Here is a 16860-nt window from a genome sequence, read left to right as displayed (position 1 = left end):
ATCTACTGTATCTTAACCTCCTTTCCCTCCTGCTTTGTTCAATTTGTGTAATTTGTTCATTTAAAATGCTAAATGATTCACATTTTATTCATTACAGTCTGAATAATCATACACACTCCAGCAATGCTGTGTGATTGTTGGTCTGTGACTGCAATTCTGTATTTAATGTTTCTTAATGAATTAGGAAGCTTAATTTGCTTATTATGAAAGTTACAGGTTACAGGGGAATAGCACCAGAACAAGTTTGTACTGTAAATGGACCTCAAGTGAAAATTGTTCAGTATGCCAATAGATTGTAGTAGGGAATTGTGTTTGAGTATGCCTGCTTAATGTCATGCAATCTAGCACAGATTTCAACAGAATTTCCAGAAATTTTGTGAAAGAAAATGCAGTTTTATTTTGAAAAATTTGCCCCATTCTCAATGCTCTGCCTGTTCCAGAGCAGCTTATGTTAAAGATTTGGATTTCAAGCTTTTACTGTGCATACTTTGTCATGTGTTTGGGTCCTCTACTTCACTACTACTGAGTGAGGAACTCCGGTCTTATCCATCCCATGCTGTGGTGAACCTTTCTTTGAAAACATTTATATTTTTATTTTGGTTCACAGCTATTCTTGATCAATCCTTGTTTGGTGTTGGATGTATTCATGTAAGTGGAAGTTGGAAGAGAGGTGCCGTCAAATTAAACTATTTATGATCGATAGATTGCAGATAAACGAGATACAAATGGAACGTGCGTGAGCAAGGGTTTTTCTGTGCTCGATGTCTGTTATGAATAAGATGTAAATACACTGTTGGAGGTAATCATATGATTGATGTTCACGTGATAATCCTGGGACTATTTTATAAGAGACTTCTGATTTTGTCTTTTTCGCTTAGCAGAAGATGATTTTAGTTGAATTGTGATTATTTATTTACTTGTTTTTTTTTCCCATTTCCGTTCAAGTTTCCTTTTAATGTCATGGCTAAATGAGATACCGAAACATAACATAAGCTTCTGGTGATGTTTTTTGTCTTTTTATTATTATACTTGGTTTTTCTACTGTCACAAGTGAAAATATACAGTGGGAATAAGCTCTCTGTGCCCGCTCTATAAAAAAGATCAGCGTTAAATATGTGTTAGCTGCTGCAGAAAAACACTGCTGTGTGGGAATCAGTGTCATCATTCAACACCGTATGTGGTTGTGGTGCTTCAGCCTCTAGTGTACTGACATTTTAATCAGATCCCTCCTCAATGCTTGGTTCCCACATGTCCCATAAAGCATTGCACCTTTAAGACTGCAATTAACATTCCCATGTCCCTATTGAAGGGACATGGGAGTGTGCAACAAGTTCCGCAACAGGTTCTCATCACCTCGTGTGTGTGTGTGTGTGTGTGTGTGTGTGTGTGTGTGTGTGTGTGTGTGTGTGTGTGTGTGTGTGTGCGTGCGCTAACCTGCATGTGTGTTCTGTGAAACAATTCAATTAGTGCATCTGAGAGGAGGATATGATTAAGAGGCATTAAGGAATCTGTTTCCTTGGCAGCCGATTGCTTACGGTGGATGGAGAGACACCCAGAGGAGACATCAGCTCTGATGATATTCAGACCAGTGGGAACACTGCCAGAGGAGACCTTTCAGCCATGGCAGGGGATATGGTCACTGTGTTAAATGATATCAGAGTCCACAGAGGAACGAGGCACATTAGATATGGGTCAATAATATGAATGAAATGCTGCATCATTGCTGTAAAGAACAGTAAGCAAGTTCTTTAATCTTGTAGGTCCTTAGGGATCCATTTTATAGCCCTGCAGATAAAGGTCAGGTTTATAGCTTAAATATGAGAAAGAACACAATTGAAGGAAATTGTTTCGGTTAATGATCATAGATTTATTTTCTTCTATTTATCATCTTTGTTTTGGATTTTTGTTGGTTGTATTAATTTAACCCTTCATATCGATGTCATTTCGAGATGGAAAAATGAGAAAAGCCATTTTATTAAAGAACAAAGCACATAAGAAGTGTAAGAAGGTTAGAGATATCTCTCAATATTCATTCTATCCTTCAAAGCATTAAATGAATCTCATTAAAAAGCTAGCATTATGTTTCTAAACGATTAATTGGACCATTTGAAAACAGTTTGTAACAAATATATGAAGACTCAGAAGTAGAGGACCCAAACACATGACAAAGTACGCACAGTAAAAGTCCAAAAGTCGAAATCCAAATATTTAATATAAGCTGAGATCACAAAAAATTGTCAGCAAAAAATAAAAAAATAGAAACAAGCGGAAACAAGAGGAATGCTAACTGGAGAACACTTAGTTACTACAGTAAGGCCAAAGCTGTGGTGTAGATAGTATACACAGGTGAGTAATTGGCTGATTGAGAACATGTATTTGGAAAAAACTCCCTAAGGATGGTAGTAATATCCAAAAGTCTGGGCCACCCCTCATTTTTTTTATATTTTGTTTCCAGGGAGCCAGACTTTTTCTGAATCCACAAAAATGGCAAGGATAACACATGTGACAGGCATAAAATAATATGTTTGAATCAGCAAGGTGATTCCCAATGAGCTCTTAGCTGAAAACTTGGTGTTTCTCAGCATGGTGTGCAGTGTGTCCTGCAACAAAACTGAGGAAGCTGGAACAATGTTGGATAAAAGAAAAAGTGATAGGCCTAAAAAAAAAAAAGACCCACTGTTCATCTGTATCTGACTGTCAGATACAGAGTGATAGCATCTGAGAGTCATGTCCTCAAGAAGTAGAAAACAATCCACCAAACACCTGACACTGGACCTGAGTAATACATCTGTCGCTGTAGCTAATCCAGATATTGTTCATTGAAGCCTCATCAGAAATGGTCTAGATGCAAGGATACCTCTCTCCAGAAGCTATTCTTAAGGAAGGGAAACAGGGAGGAAAGGCTTAGGTATGCTGGGTTACACAAAAACTGGACTAAATCAGTGGCAACAGATGTTATAGTGAATCCAAATTTGGGATTTCTGATTCAAATTATCATCGAAATGTACAGAGGACGTCAGGAGAGAGGTACAACAGTCAGTGATACCGGGGATATTGTCAAAATTAAGAAGTGATCCACCATGAATTACCTCCTAGAAAGCATCTGATTGCCAAAGGCTACTTTTTTCTGCATGCCGGTGATCCCAGACACACTGCCAACCCAGTATGATCACATTGACACACTATCAGTCATGGATTGGCCTCCCCAGAGCCCAGACCTGAACGTTATTGAAGCAGTGTAGCGTCATTTTCAAAGATAACGAAGCAAGAGGCAGCCAACATCCAAAGAAGTGTTTGGAATGTCCTTCAAGAAGCCTGCAGAACTATTCTTCAAGATTGCTTGAAGAAATTAGAAGAAAGGTTGCCTTAGAAAATTCATGCTGTGTTGAAGAATAAAGGTGGTCATACGAAATATTGACTTTCAAGCTCATTAGCGCTGTACAGACTCAATTTGTCTCTTCTATACTGTATATCCATGTATGCTTGCACACGTTTTAACAAATTTCTGCACCTTTTTCCCATTTTCCTAGTAAAATATAGAAAAATAGGGGTGACTCAAGAGTTTTGCACCGCACTCTAATGTAACACTGTTTTTGCAAGTGTTACATTAGAGATGACAAAAACTCTCTGTTCCACACAATCTGTTTATTTAATTATATTACTGAAATACAGCCAGTTACTTGGAAGAGTGTGGATTGCTTGTTTGGCGCCTATCCAAGAGTGAGTGGACATTTTAACTATTGACAGGAGGAACCGAAGCAGGAAAACATTTGACTGACAGCCTTCATCACGTAGGTGTAAGTGCACCCTGAACAAAAAGAAACAAGCCGAGAAAAGAAAAGTCAAACAACAAGTGGATAACGTAGGACTAATAGGCAGTACTGCTCCTCCAGCTGCACCCATTAGTAAGTGATTACACATTGTTCTCTCTAGATCCATGAAAAGTGCTGAGGTGTATCTTCCTGTTGTTGAGAGTCCTTTTATGTGCCTGAAGTGGTTAGTGGAGTTTCTGACAAAATGTATTCAAGAAGTGGAGTGTGTGTAAGTGGTGTCTGACTCATTCATCTGGTGTAATAAGTACACTACACACGACCTGCTTAGTTCTAGACACAAAGTACAAAAAAAAAATGCTCAGATTCACTCTGACCTGCTCACTCAGAAGAAATTGAAAAGATGACCAGATAATATGGAGCACCTTAAGGTTTCATGTTGTACCCACAGAAGTTTACATAACAGGAATAAAGCTGCTCTTGGAATTGTGTCTTTTTTAATTCAGAAAATGGCCCCAAAAAGTCCTTACAACAGCCTCCCTAAGTCATTAAGGGTGCATATGAAAGAGATTTTGATGAATGGATCACCAAAATGTCAGTCAGACCTTAACAAAGGAGATTACTGTTTGCCTCTCATTCCCTACGTAATGTTACAGGAACCATGACAACAAATGTCCCCTTTTCTCACCATAGTAGTAATTTTAACCCAAACCAACATGTTTAAACAATCCAAGCTAAGTATTTATTTTTAGTGCGGTTGCATTATGAAAAAGATTTATTGTTCTACTGAACAGAAGAATTGAATAATGAGATCAGAGTACTGGTGGGGTGCAAACAAGGCGATTTAGTCATTTACAATTGAGGACAGCTGAAGACAGGAGTTGGTGTCGTGTTCAAGGATGCATCATCATCTTATTAAACATAATTTGACCTTTGAAAATGCTGTTTCCAACATCATCTTTCAAACAACATGGACAACAAGTACTTAAAGAGCTGAAAATATTGAACAGACACAAAAGAATGGCCCATTAGTCCAGGCGATGCTGCATTTTCACGTATCTAGATTCAGTGCATGACAGTCAGTCATAGCTGACTGACGGGTGCTGCTTTCTGGTGTCATTTCGGCTTGCAGTGTGCCCCTTGATTTCTCTAGCCTGGTGTGAGGGGGCAGCCACACGGCCTGATTGGTGACATGATTGTATGAGTGGGTCAATCTTTGTAGCTGTTTCGGTGATACAATAGTGCAGGAGCACAGAGATTTGCAGGTGGTACTGAGAGGAATACTGCAACAGGCTGAAGATATAAGAGATTCAGTAGAAAACTTTGAAGAAAATCTCTGCAATCACTTTGATTTCTGTTTCAATTTTTGCTATTCCCACCCAAGTAATGATTTCTTTCTCTGAGTTGCCAGTCAATGGTTACAGGTGTTACCGCGCCAGATCCGCGGCCCCGAACCGTAGTAAGGAAACCTCTGGCAGTTACTTGACTCGCAGCCGGCAACAGCTTACTATACAGGTCAACTCCGCTAGCAAGAAGATCGAGGGAGGCGTAGGAAACTGCACCTTTATTTCTCCTCCAAGGCACGAACACCGCGTACAGTGGGCTGAAACAGTTTACTCACAGCGGGCATCGCCGATACAACTTTGGCTGCCGAGGGAGTTATTATATTCCTTTTATTTACTTTCTCTTCGTCTCTTCTGTAGTTAACCGTTACTTTTCTTTTCCTTCTCCGCTCACCCTCTCACACCCGACAGGCAGTTCCGCTACACACACCCGCATACATTTCCCATCAGGCTTCACCCTTAAAGGACCATGCCTGTAACACTACCCCCACTCTGGATGATAATTAAACCCTTAACATCATTCCAGCACATGAACCCCCCATTAACAAGGAAACATACAGCATTCGTGCCCCCAGTCCAAAAATGGCGATCCTTAGGATGGAACAATCTTGAAGTAGACAACTGTCCATATTTTAAGCACAAGAAAACATAGGATGTACAGGGTTCACTTTGAGGAGGGTGCAAGTCAATGTCCATATCCCGCCCTTCACATAGACAGTATTCATAAAGAAAGACATTAAGGCACTACAGCTGAACGTTTACCCCTATATCCAGCTTTACCTCATTAGTATAAACAGTTCAAACAATAACTTGCAGCCCGTCGACAGCCATGTTGCCAGGAAACAGCAAGACAAACAAGCCCAACAGTACACGTAAGAATAGCCCCCTGTAACAACTCAATTTACAACAGTCATATCACTTAACATATGTAACATGAACAATTTTTTTTTTTTTTTTTTTTTTTTAACTACTGAGCAGGGCAGCGATCCGCCTACACCCCGACTCAGTTAGGACATACTAGCCTAGTGACTGACCCAGTCACCAAACATGTCCGGCGCCCGCCGCACACGCTGTGGTCTGGAACGGGGTGTGGACCTGAAGGAAGGGTGCTGTTCTGGTCCTTCAGCCCCATCCACGTAAGGCTGAACAGGGCTGGCTGGCAACCCACTACCATCTCCTTGAGCGGGTGGCGGAGAGCCAGCTCTCAGGGAAGCACCAGTATCTGGTTGATCTGCCCCAGCTGGGGTCTCCCACAAGTCGAAGGGGCCGAAATCAATGTCAGAATCGCTTTCGTCGAGCGCTGGAGGAGGCACCTCGGTGGGTGCTGCCTGGTCGGAGTCTTGGAAGACCCAGCTGTTGTCCAGCGGCGTTCTTGAGTGATAAGGCTTGAGTCTGTCGTGATGAACCACTTTAGCCTTTGCTCGGGGCCCCTTTTTAATGCAGTAGACTAAATCATCCAACAGGCCCACTACGAAGTAGGGGCCCTCATAGGAAGGCAGAAACTTGCGAACCTTGTGCCGCACTCTCTTGGTCCCTTTGATCAGATGCCACACTGCAGCGCCGACTGGATACTGAACTTGGCAGATATTCTTATCGTACTGTTTCTTAGCGCGCTCAACAGATTTCCCGAGAGCCTCCCGTGCCAGTTGGTGGGAAAGCTCCAGCCTTTCCCTGAGTTGCACCACATACTGTGGTGTAGTGCAGTTGGGGGTGTCGTCGGCCGGCAGACCCGCGACCAGGTCAATAGGCTCGGTTATCTCTCGGCCCAGAAGCATCATGTTTGGGGTCAATCCTGTGGAACTGTGCTTAGTTGCCCGATAAGCCATGACAGCATAGGGGATCATTATATCCCAGTCCCAGTGGCAGCGCTCCGCGGTGGTGGCTAAGGCCTTCTGCAGGGTAGCATTAAAACGCTCTACCTGGCCATCGGACTGTGGATGAAAGGGCGTGGTGCGTGTCTTTTTGATTCCGAACAGTTCACACACCCCCTGGAACACAGCCGACTCAAAGTTGGTGCCCTGGTCGCTATGCAGAGACTGTGGGGCTCCATATCTACATACCCACTCCGCAACAACCTTTCCTGCCACCGTGGGCGCTTGTGCATCGGGGACTGGATAAGCCTCCACCCACTTGCTGAAGTAGTCTTGTACCACCAATATGAATCGGTTATGCCTTTCTGTTTCGTTCAACGGTCCCATCAGATCGACTGCAATCCTCTCCATGGGGGCGCCAACACGTACCGTGCCCATCGCTGCCTGGGGGGTTTTTGGGGGCCGCGCCCTTTCAGCACAACTGGTGCAAGTGCGGCACCACAGGGTCACATCATCTTTCATGTTGTACCAGTAGTACCTATTCTTCAAGCGTGCCAGGGTCCTTTCTGCCCCAAAGTGGCCACCCACTGGGCCATCGTGCATCTGCTGCATTACGGAGTGACGATAGGCGTGAGGCAGAAGGATTTGGGGGAAAAACACATTACTTTCTGTACAGTGGAATTTCCTCACCAGCACTCCATCTTTTAGGTACAGTCTCTTCCACTGCGCCCAGTAGGCTTTGGTTGCGGGGCTGCATGCCGCTACATCGGCCCAGACGGGCCGACCTTCCCCTTTTTCCTTCCATTCCCAAACTGGGCCTATACCCACATCGTTCTTCTGGCTAGCCAAGAGCTGTTCTGGGGTCCAGCCACTGAACAAGCTAGTGTGATGGGACTCATCCACCCGGTGGATATTTGGGCAGGTGTCGTGGCTACTACTGGAACAACAGTCCACTGCTGTTACGGGTGCACACTCTGGTTCTGCTACCCGGCTTTTCCCATCGATACCATCAGGCCCCACTACCCCCACTGGGGGCTGCCCTGGGGGGGTCATGCTGGTACCACAGTCCTCTAAGTTACACTGCACACCTTTATGCTCGAACCGGTCGCTGTTGATGGTGGGCTCTGGGAGTGTGCACGGGCATGAAGCGCGGCAGGGTCTCCTGGAAAGTGCATCCGCATTCTGGTGGTTTTTCCCAGGTCGGTGCAGCACCTGGAAGTTATACTCTGCCAGCTTCTCCAACCAGCGGGCCAGCTGGCCCTCGGGCTCCCTCAGCCTGGTCAGCCAGCGGAGGCTGCTATGGTCAGTCCGGACAGTGAACGGCCTACCCAGCAGGTACTGTCTGAAGTGGGAAGTGAACGCCACAACCGCCAGAAGCTCTCGCCTGGTCGTACAATAGTTTTGTTCGGTAGCCGACAGCCGCCTGCTCCCATAGGCCAAGACCCGCTCTTCGCCCCCTTGCACTTGGGAGAGAATCGCTCCAATCCCACAATTGCTGGCATCAGTGTTGAGGAAGAAGTCACCCTGGTCCAGTGGGTAACCCAGGACAGGGGCTGCCGTAAGCCGTCTTTTTAATTCCTGGAATGCTCCCTGGCAGTCGGCAGTCCAGTTAAAACGGGCATACTTCTTAGTGAGTTCGTGGAGGGGTTTAGCCACTGTGGCAAAGTCCTCCACGAACCGGCGGTAGTATGAGGCTAAGCCAACAAACTGACGCACTTCTGTGACGGTCCGCGGTGCAGGCCAGTCCGTCACCTGCTGGACTTTCTGGGGGTCCGTGGAAATACCTCCAGCAGAGATGATATGGCCCAGATAGGCCACCTGCTCCCGAAACAGGCAGCATTTAGATGGCTTCAGTTTTAGGTTGGCTCCACGCAATCTGATGAACACTTGCTCGAGCCGCTCCAGCATCTGGGTGCTATCCTGGCCCAGGACAATGATGTCATCTAGGTACACTAGGCATGTCTCCCACTGCAGCCCAGCCAGGACTCTGTCCATAAGCCTTTGGAATGTGGCCGGTGCGTTGCACAGTCCAAACGGCATCACATTCCACTCGAACAATCCCTTACGGGTACAAAATGCAGCTGCTTTTCGGGCTCTGGGGGTCATCTCTACCTGCCAGTACCCTGAAGTCAGGTCTAGTGTACTGAAGTACTTGGCAGTAGAAAGCGTGTCAAGGGTGTCCTGGATGCGTGGCAGGGGATAAGCGTCTTTAAGGGTTCGCTCATTTAGTGGTCTATAGTCCACGCATAGTCTGGGACTCTGGTCCTTCTTCTTCACCATCACAATTGGAGCAGCCCAGCCGCTATTGCTAGGTTGAGCTAGCCCAGCCTCCAAGCTCTGCTGTACTTGCTGGTCGGCCGCTATTTGTTTGTCCCCTGCCATCCTGCACGGCGGGTGCTTAACTGGTGGCCCTGGCGTGGTCAGGATGTCATGCTGGACAACACCAGTGCGACCAAGGTCATTCGGGCCAGTGGAGAAGACATCACTGTAGGACCTCAGCAGGCCTGCCAGATCGTAGCGGGCAACGTGAGTCAAACCGGGGCTGCTCTCGGCGTAAAGGGCCTGCAAATGGCTTGGTACAGAAGCAGGGGGAGTACCATTAAGTTCGAGGGCTGCCAGGACCCTTGGTGGGCGACCCCCCGACCCCTCCAGGACCTGCACGGGCTGAAGAACCCCTGCCACGGCACCACGCTTTAAGGTGACAGCTGCGGCCCCAGGGTTAAAGACTCTGATTGGGATGCTAGAGGGTTTACTAGGTTGCACAACTGCGTGAGCTACCAGTACTTGGTGCTTCTCCACAAAGCCCTTTGTAGGGCTTAGCATCATGTCTCTATGGGCGGCACAGTGGGAGCTGGAAAACCCGGGGACCACATACTCGCAGCCTGGTTCCAAAACCGTAGTGCGTGCCACCCTAACAACAAGCACCTGGGGTCGAGGGCCCACGCCAGAACATGGTATCTTTTCATTAAACAGGATTATCTCTTGGCGGCCGTAGTCTAAGCAAGCGCACGATTGTTGCAGGAAAGGGTGCCCCAGAATAACTTCAGTGCCTTCAGCCATGTCGGCCAAAAGAAAGTCTACATTTTCAACACCGCTCCCCACCTGTACAGGCAGGATGACCTCGCCCAGAACGGCCAATCCCTCTGGACCAATGCCTTGTAGAGTCTGAGCAATGGATGCCTGCACCTGAGGTCTTGACTCTGCGGGGATGGTGTTAAAATAGTGGAGGGGCAGCACATTCCGCCGTGCACCAGAATCCAGCAAGGCCCGTATTTCCCATCCCTGTATTGCTACACACATCACATCTTGGCCTCCGTTGTGGAACACTGTGCCTGGGTCAGGGGCTGGGCCTCTAGCAGCTTTTACAGGCTTTTGGGCAGGTGAGCGAGGAGAGGGGCAGTTCCTCTGTAGATGTCCTATGCCGGAGCAGTTATGGCAAACAGCCTCCTTCCTGCTTGACCTGTTAGATGTGCTCCAGCTTTGGCGCCCACGCTGGATAGGTCTTTGGGCCCTCTCCGGCGGTTCATAACTTAGCATATGAACACTCTCCCGTAATGCAGCTGTTCGGGTCCCCTGTGCTGTAGAGACTCGTGGCCCTGGCTGCATAAGCTGTGTGACTGCCCTGGCGGCCCTTTTCGTTGTCTCGAACCTGTGGGCGATTTCATAGGCTCTTGCCAGGGTGCGTGGTTGTTCTTCCAACAATTTCTGGACCATTTCAGCATCTGCCAAAGCATTAGTGAAGATCTCTACAGCAATGCAGTCCTGCTCCAGCTCGGAGCGGTTGGCATACACAATGGAAACCTTCTCGTATATATCATCTCTGAGGGTGTGCAGGGCCTCACCTGGTTTCCGGATTCTCTGCCGTAGCTCAATGCCAATGGCTGCTGCATGCTCTGAACACGGCCCATAGGCAGCCTCCACCTCCTCCACAATCCTCTGGTAACTCCAGCGAGCAGATTTGGGGTTTTTGTGGATTATGGCTCCAGCTGCGCCCCTCAGGCTGAATCTCAGTTGGACAGCCATGGTGTTCTCCGTCCAGCAGTTGGCCTTTGCACAGGTCTCGAACTGATAGAGAAAGTCTTTCCATGACCCTGACCCATCGAAATGGTCTGGTTGTAATGTGGGAATTTTCTCCTTGCCCCTCGTCTGTCCATCAGCACTACAATCTGCAAAACCCCCGTCTTGCACTACACCAGGAAAACAGCCGCGTGGCCCTGGCATGGCTTGTTTTGAACTGTGACCCTGGTCATGCTTGCAAAGCCCACACCCCCCATCTGGTGCTGGTATTGCCATGCGAGTTGTTGGGGAAAAATAGCCCTGAGCTGGCATTTCATAGCTGTACTGCGCAGGTTGGGGTATACCCGGCATAATGTGTAGCTTCGCTGGCTCAGTAAACGGCGTTTTTCTAGGGACACTGCAGGTACAGTTCATGGCGGTGAATGGCTGGCTGCATGGCCGAGATGTAACAATCCGAGGTGGGTGATCATGCGAGCCATGCTGTCCCACTGTGAGCGGTGTAGATGCAGTGTTACCAGGGCCTCCGCAGTCTGAGCACTGCAACTGCTTAAACTCACTGCACACTGCATTCTGCTTCGCTATTGGTGTTAAGAAAGGGTTGGTGTGAGCTGAAGGTGGCGGGGTGAGATGCCATGCAGCCTCAAACTCCGTCGTATAGACTGCTGCTATGCTCGCCGCTGGCGTTAACTCTATGTCCGTGATGAAGGGGTTGCTGCTGTGGATTCTATTGTTTACATAAGTGGCACGGTCCACATTAGCTGTGCCACTCTCTGGGGTTTCTGGCAAAAATGGGTTGCTGCTCTTACTGAAGTACGTTCCCATGCCATCCCCTTCAGCATCTCTCGGAGCCGCCATTTTCTCTGTCGTCCGAGGGAAAAGAGAAAAAGAAAGTTCGCTCCCTCTCTCTCGGCGCTTTGCGGAGTTTTATCCCGGACGAGCCCCCAGTGTTACCGCGCCAGATCCGCGGCCCCGAACCGTAGTAAGGAAACCTCTGGCAGTTACTTGACTCGCAGCCGGCAACAGCTTACTATACAGGTCAACTCCGCTAGCAAGAAGATCGAGGGAGGCGTAGGAAACTGCTTTACCGAACCTTTATTTCTCCTCCAAGGCACGAACACCGCGTACAGTGGGCTGAAACAGTTTACTCACAGCGGGCATCGCCGATACAACTTTGGCTGCCGAGGGAGTTATTATATTCCTTTTATTTACTTTCTCTTCGTCTCTTCTGTAGTTAACCGTTACTTTTCTTTTCCTTCTCCGCTCACCCTCTCACACCCGACAGGCAGTTCCGCTACACACACCCGCATACATTTCCCATCAGGCTTCACCCTTAAAGGACCATGCCTGTAACACAGGGTTGTCTTGGTGTGATAATTCAGACAAACAATTGCAAGTGCATCAACCATAATCACAGCTTAAGGTACCAAACGGTGATGTGCACAATCATAAATATGCAAGACATGGTTGATGCAACAGGGAAAACGGACACAAGTGATGCTTTTTGCTTACTTTTCAGCATTGCAGCTCACCAAGTAGGCAACAACATAGCAGGATGTCAACCGTTTTCATGTTGTTGTCTCCTAAGCTGCAGAGTCAATGAAAACAGATGCTCTGACGCTTACCTTAAGCATCTGTACTAATAAACAGTAGCGTACTACATTAGTTAGTATGACAATTGTTGAAATTTAAAGAGTTTTATTGTAAATTAAAAAAAACACTGATGTCCTTTTTCTATCCACCTGTCTTTCCTCAGGTTTAGTCTTCTTTCATTTTTAATATGGTCACATTTTTCTACACTGCTCTTCCTCTCAGCTGTAATCACTTCCCTGCTCCTCAGAATCTCCCCTCCCTAACTTGTCTCTTTCCCCAAACCCCGGTCACATGGCTGAGAGCACGCAGGACGAATTTCATATCTAACTGTCAAGCTCTTCCTTTCCCTTCCCTTCATCATTTTTCACCGGAGACTATTTATCAGTTGCTACCTCACTGCCCCCGTGCTGTGCTCACGTATCACATATGAAGCTGGTGCAAAACTGTGAATATAAGACGGCACTGAGAGAGAAAGGTTTTGTGTAGTGGATGATTGAGAGACGTTCTGCTCTATCCATTTCCAGCTCTGTTTCCTCTCATGTATAATGGATGATGCGTGCCTCTTGCACCATTGTTTGCTGATTCTAATCAGAGTGCCCAGCCTGTTGAATTATAAAACAGGTGGGCCAAATGAAAATGTATCAGAGGTTCTGAGGGACACCTGCTGATTAAAGTATAGACTACATTTATCACAAGTGTCCTTAATTGTGATTATTGTTACTGCAGGCACACACAAACTAAAACATTTCTTTTTCTTAATGCCCTTAAGTACCATTAGACTCACATGTCCGTATGCAAGCACATGCACACGCAGCTTTATGCCCATTACAACTGAAGAAGTCGGGGGTTTCTGAGAAGAAGTTGCTGTAGCAGAACTGCAGCGGCATGGTGAGCTATTTTTAGAAATGTGGTGAAAGGAGCTGGTTGGTGACACAGCACGTGCAGAGCCTTAGTCCTCAACAACACCCCCAAACTCTCAAAGGTTTGGTTTACATTAGCTGCAGTCTTAACCATTGACAGTGAACAGTGTAGAAGCCAAAAGACTCTGCGGTCACACAAGAAACATTTAAAATTACCGGTTAATTTGTTCTGTGTGAGGTTTTTGTTTTGCAGTAAAAACTTATTGAACTGAGGTCTGTTCATCTATCCATTCATTTTCTTCCATTTATGCAATTCAGGGTTTTGGTTTGTGCTAGAGCTTATCCCAGCTGTCATAGTGCAGACCAGCACGTGGCACAGGGAGAACACAGAAACTACAAACAGCTGGATTCAAATACAGTGCTAACAACCGCACCACCTTTCTGCAAATCCCCAGCGTGGAAAGGTTGGGTCAGAGGCATACACATACTACTGAGCCCTCATTGAGCTGAGAAAAAGTTCACGCTTCAAAATGTTTTTAGCAGTGAACAATACAAAAACATCTAGTGTGAATTTAATTGAGATAAAGATCAGCACTACAGCATCTGCAAACTCTTATCATATAAATTACCTGACCCTGAGACAGCCCTCAGTTATGCTGCAATAGGCCTAGGCTGCTGGAGGTTACCCATGATGCGCTGACTGTTTCTTCTTCACTTAACTCTTTTCAGTCTCTGTGTGTTTATACACCACTCTGCATTAAATTAAAACGAGTTCTTATTCATCTCTGGCTCTCTTCCACAGCATGACCTAGTCCTGTCTTCCTCCCCTCACCATCCCTGAGCCTGGTTCTGCTGGAGGTTTCTTCCTGTTAAAAGGGAGTTTTTCCTTCCCACTGTCGCCAAAGTGCTTGGTCACAGGGGGTCATATGATTGTTGGGCTTTTCTCTGTTGTCTTTGTATTATTGTAGGGTCTTTACCTTACAATATACGACACCTTGAGGCAACTGTTGTGATTTGACATTATATAAAAAAAACTGAACTGATTTTATTTTAAAATTGTTAGTTATTATTAATCTCTGACTCTCTTCCACAGTGTGTGGAAGCCCGAGGTTTGTTCCTGTTGAAGGGGAGTTTTTCCTTCCAACTGTCACCAAGTGCTTGTTCATAGAGGGTTGTCTGATTGTTAGACCTAAACAGTATAAAGTGCCTTGATGTTGAATTAAATTGAATTGAATTAACTTCAATTAAATTTACTTACATTTACTTTTGGTCCATGCTCACCTTTAGTGGCTGAATGTCACATTAGTAGGGGCTGCCTCCAATATTCTTATATCATAAGATAAATATATGAAATAATGATGATATAATATATTTAAACATTTTCTCACATTAACACTCAGAAACCTATGCAATTCCAAATAGTGTACTACTTACATTTGGTTCAAAAAAGAGGCTCAGCATTAAAACATGTCTGTTTTTCTTATATGTTACCAGCACAGAAGAGGATTTAGTTCGTAGCACCCAAGGACCAAGGAGATAAGTGATCTATTTGAAAGACAATATCCCAGTACAGGGGATTGGGCTAAACATAACCATTAGGAAGATAACTTATGTCACTTTGGTTAAAGATGGGATTATATGTTGTTTTCTGCTCCCAGTTTTTTAATTGAGGCTCCCAATCTTGTGCTGATCAATGAGTAATGAGGTAATGAACACAAATGTTGTATTTCCCTTCTATCATGTGAAGTTTGGCCATTTAATGACACAATCTTCTTCTTTTGCATGGTTCTATTAGCAATATAATAGAGTACTATCAAAACCCACTGTATGTGGAAAATGTGCATTAATTTGTACAACCACGCTTTATATTTCTTTATTTATTCCAGTATTTGTACATCACAGCAATGGAAGGAGGCTGAAGGGACGTGGATCAGAACACATATTATCACAATTATATGGTTCTATGCTCGGGTCAAACTTAAGGACAAAATTGTTTTATAGTTTTTAAGGTTTACAGATATCTAGAGGTGAGAATATGTACAGGAATATTAACTTCTCTTACTGGACTGCTAGTTATTTCACTTACATTGCTTACATTTCAGTATGGCACATATGACAGGCTGTAGAATATGCCTATATGGACTGCTATAAACAGGTCAGGTTTTATCATTAAATGGAAAAGTCAGGTTTGTCAGTCAGGTTTGTTTTTGTGCATTGTCTCAAGAGGAGCCTTGAGGGTTAAAGGGGTGAAAGAGCACAGAGTGCACTAAGAATACAGAGCTGTGTCTCAATAAGAAACTGTGTGAGAGAAGTGTTTTCACTGCACTCCGGCTCTTTCTGTGATGGAGATGGTGTGAGTCAGTTTGTGTATGTGTGTGTATGCTTACTGTGCTGGACAGGCTTTAATAATTGACGGTGGTGCCGGGCGGAGGTGTACACCCACAGATTCTCCTGCATACAAGGGATTCTTCAGCACAGATACGTCAGCAGTTAGCTGTATTGGGAAAGCATAACCACTAGGAGCATTTGGGCTGCGGTGTTCAATTAGTACTAGTGTAACTAGTATGTTAGTATAACTGATATTGATATTGTGAACACATCAGATTATTATTAAAAATAAATATAATATGCATAATGCTTCCATTTTAGAGATAAACTCAGCATTTAAAGTCTGCATACAGTCAGCTGACAGTGTTCAAGTAAAATTAATACATTAAAAACATTAAGTGTTAAAATGGGCTGAATTATAGATCCCTTAATAGAGCAGTAGGTGGTTTCTTTTTCATCGAGCTTGCTGTTGGAAAGTTGAAACTATAAACAGCATATTTCAAGAGCTTAGCCGGTGGTTTGCTTGTATGGTAAAAACTACTACAGTGGTATTTTCTTCTTACACAGTAACTCATTGTAAGCATACAGTGTTTAACTCACTTCTCATGTCCTCTCCTCTGTCATTCCTTGTAGTTATCACTGCAGTACATTTCTCCAGAGTACCTATACTGACACTGAAAGAACATCTTTGTCTCTCTCATCCCTTTTCCATTACACAGAATCACTAGAGGAACATTAGCAGGTCAGTGTCAATCAACCGTGAGATCTGGGACTATTATTTTTTAAAGGAGAAGCCCTCCTTGGTATTTAATTTTTGCTATATGTGGCTAAATGTGTATCTGTAAAGTGTTGTAACCTGCAAAGAGTTGTGAGTAAAAGATTAACCTGTTAGCATCTATTTTTGCTTCTACCAGCACATTAACAATCTTGGTCTGTTGCTGTCAAGGTCAAGTATTCACAGATATAGTAAGTGCAGCCACAAAACAAAAAAATCCCAGCACACCCACAGTCTGCCATCTGCAATTACACCTATCAATGCAAACTGAGGACCCACTGAGAAATTAAGTCGCCCTAAAACAATCCTTCACTCTATCGCCTCCTGTTGTCTCAAACTCTGTCTCCCTCAGGCTGGGGTTGCCTG

The 16860-nt window shown here is 45.3% G+C and overlaps 1 protein-coding gene across 3 annotated transcripts in view; it reads left to right on the top strand.

Annotated features, from left to right (window-relative positions):
* Positions 1–16860, top strand: part of nsmfa (NMDA receptor synaptonuclear signaling and neuronal migration factor a) — a 51474-nt gene that overhangs the window by 4498 nt on the left and 30116 nt on the right. The window lies entirely within an intron of this gene.

The sequence above is a fragment of the Rhamphochromis sp. 'chilingali' genome, assembly GCF_963969265.1.
Source record: "Rhamphochromis sp. 'chilingali' genome assembly, chromosome: 2".
Taxonomy (NCBI): Eukaryota; Metazoa; Chordata; class Actinopteri; order Cichliformes; family Cichlidae; genus Rhamphochromis; species Rhamphochromis sp. 'chilingali'.
The sequence above is the reverse complement of the archived record's forward strand: the minus strand, read 5'-3'. Positions and strand labels throughout refer to the sequence as shown.